This window comes from Papaver somniferum, chromosome 2 (genome assembly GCF_003573695.1).
Source record: "Papaver somniferum cultivar HN1 chromosome 2, ASM357369v1, whole genome shotgun sequence".
In the NCBI taxonomy this organism is placed as follows: Eukaryota; Viridiplantae; Streptophyta; class Magnoliopsida; order Ranunculales; family Papaveraceae; genus Papaver; species Papaver somniferum.
In genome coordinates, this window is record NC_039359.1 from 142,592,812 (window position 1) to 142,596,311 (window position 3,500).

The window sequence follows — 3,500 nt, forward strand, 5'->3', positions numbered from 1 at the left end:
ACAGAGACAAGGAAACAAAGCCAATGTTACAAAAATAAAAGAGGCGTGGCACCCTTTATATACATATTACTTTTGAAGTTTGGATAGAAGAAGGTTTCCTTTTATAAGCGCAACACTTTTGGAATTAGGATGGAAGAAGGTTTCTTGTTTGAACTATGCACGAAAAAGGCAACCGGGCCCTCAGAGGCAACGCTCCATGGCGCCACCAATCCGTGGCCAAGACAACCCACCATCTCCGCGCCCAAACCTTCCACACCAAGCCGAGCCATCCCCCCAGCCAAGTCGCGTCCAAGCCAAGCCAAGCCAAGCCGCGTCTAAACCGCGCCAAGCCAAGTCACGTCTGAGCCGCGTCCAAGCCGCGTCCAAGCCAAGCCGCGTCCGAGCCGCATCCAAGCCGCGCCAAGCCCAGCCGCGTCCAAGCCGCGCCAAGCCATATTCGCGCCAAGAAATCTCCACCTCCAAGCTATCCACGGCGTCCGCTACTTCAGCTAGCCGCCCATCCGCTACTTTAAGCTAGCGGTACCAACGACCCGTGGCCAAGATGAATCTATGCGAAATCCGTCAGCACAAGGATCACGGATTTCTCATGCCTTCCACTAAAGGTTAGTTAAATTTCCTTGGAGATCTCTTCACATGTTGCTCTCTCGATTTTTTTCTCGCCTGTCACCATCTCATGCTTACCCCGCAACAATGCCACTGTTACGTGCTAAGCAAGGGACTTAATGTTGATGCTGGTTTTTAGCTTAAGGTTAAAATCGTAAAACCTTACATCAGATATGACGTCACTCTGCAAGGAAGCGGTGCTGCGAGTACTAACCTCTCCACCGACATATTTATTGAGCCGCTCAATACACTTTTATCCATAATACTCTGTAAATTTCAGCACCTCTCTAATATGAGACTCACTGAGTACTTTCTTGTGCTATGTTCCCCAGCAGAACCCTTAATCGGTATAGCATGACGGATTTATGTTCACTCGCAGTGGAGTAGCATGAACCTCCAATTACCAAAGTTAAGGCCATTGCATGAAATGCTTAGACAGAAAGCACACTGCATTCTACAGATAAAGATTTTTGTATGGCGACATACAAAATCCAGCTAATTATTGTGATAACTCGCAAAGAACTCATAAACCCAACTAATTTGCAAATTAGAGTTTCGAGCCCCGCGCAGTGTACTGGGCCCTGTTGGTCGAAACCATGCTTAAAAAAGCTACGCAACTGAATCCGCCACAGCGCGTTAAAAGTGCGGCTGCGCCCTAACATGCCGGCCTTCTTTCCGTCGACCAATCAGGTCTCTTCAAATCCGCCACCGCGCATTGGAAGTATGGCCACGCACTAGCATTCTTGCCCCACTTCCCGTCAACCAATCGGGTTGCTCCAAACTTTCCACGACCTCAAAAAGGTCGTCATACTAAGTTGGCTTCCCAAAACACGCCAGATTCCCAAAAACGCGCTAGCTTCCCAAAAATGACAGCATGCCGCACGCGCATGCCGCACGCGCATGCCGCACATACTAGACGCGCTTACCACACTTGCATGCCAAACGCGCTTACCAGACATGCATGCCAGACGCGCTTACAAGACGCGCATGCCAGACGCGCTTCCCAGACGCGCTTGCCAGACGCGCATGCCAGACGCGCTTGCCAGACGCGCATGCCAGACGCGCATGCCAGACACACATGACAGGCACACATGAGGCACGCGCATGCCAGCCACGCTACCACGCCTCTGGCCACCGACGGAAGGTAGCCATGATCAACAACTAGCCTTCCTCCTGAGAGCAGATCTCAGCCGTACAAGTTCGCCACCAAGCTTGTGGCAACTTTTGGCCACGCCAAAGGCATGCACAAGCCATGCCAGCACCACGGCCACGCCACTGGCCTCCAAACGGAAGGTAGCCGCGATCAACGGCTATCCTTCCTCCTGAGATGCAAAATCTCGGCTGTAGAAGGTCGTCACTGAACCGACAAGCCTCTGTATCTTAACTTACCGCATATAGCAACATGCTACACGTTTTCCAATGGAAACACTCGAGACATCAAAACATGTCACAAACTGGGGGATGTTCATCAGGGTATTGGTCTGGCGGTTTACATCGTGCGGCGTGCAATACGCCCGTTACAAGAAAGTGTCATAAGAGTGAGGCGGTTAGTAATAGCAAGAAATAAGTGGTGAAACACATCTTCATTATGGAAACATCAATTCCAGGCGTTACCCGTTACCACTTTTCCACCACTCAACCCTTTCCACTTCTTACGAGGACGGGGTACGTTTTATTACGACTTGTATAAATAGGTTTCACCTATTTCCACCAAACGACAAGTTTCGGTCAGGAGAACAATACACATCCAAAAATCACCTTGTAACTTTCCATTCAGCTTGCGAGTTCATCTTTAGGATACAAGTCGCAAAACGCCCACACTTCCAGAATCAACTATTCTGGCCTCAACACTTTTTCCCCTTCCCTCCCTAAGACCAACCCTTCTCCTTCACTTTGTGACCGAAGCAAGCCTGGAACGGCCATTTCTTGGTTTAGGACAGGATTGTACAGATTGATCTCTCGAATCAAAAGTACTCCCGTGCAGTACATTGTTTTGGGTTTAGATTTGTTTCTCACCCGCACTCACACGAAATTACCGAAATCAGCAGAAACGGTTTCAGCCACAAACACAAGGATATATGATCTTTTCGATCTGTTGAAAGACGCCAAATTTTTCGCTAAGATTGATCTTAGGTCAGGGTATCATCAGTTGAGAATCAAGGAAGGTGACATTTCAAAAACAACATTTAGGACAGCATTAGGACATTATGAATATCTGGTTATGCCTTTTGGTTTGACAAATGCTCCATCGACATTCATGGATTTGATGCACAGGTACTTTGGCCATATTTGAATAAATGTGTAATTGTGTTTATTGATGATATTCTGATTTATTCAAAAACTCGAGAAGACCATGAATTACACCTGCGGAATGTTCTACAAACTTTGCGAGAAAATCAGCTTTATGCAAAGTTTAGTAAGTGTGAATTTTGGTTGAATGAAGTTAAATTTCTTGGTCATGTGGTTTCAAGTGAGGGAATTGCATTAGATCATTAAAAGATTAATAGTGTTTTAAATTGGCAACAACCAAGGACAGTTTCAGAAATCCGAAGTTTCTTAGGCCTGGAAGGGTATTATCGTCGGTTTGTGGAATGTTTTTTTGGTATTGATTCTCCATTGAGTTGGTTGACACAGAAAGGGGTTAAATTCGAACGGTCAGCTGAGTGTGAGTCTGCTTTTCAAGAGTTGAAGAATCGTTTAACTTCGTCACCGGTGTTGACAGTACCGAGTCCAGGGACAGTTTATGACGTACATACGGATGCATCTTCTGTTGGTCTTGGATGTGTGTTAATGCATAATAGACAGGTCATTTCCTATGCTTCTAGGAAATTGAAGATTCATGAGAAGAATTATCCTACGCATGATATAGAGCTGGCGGTTGTTGTGTTTTCTTTGAA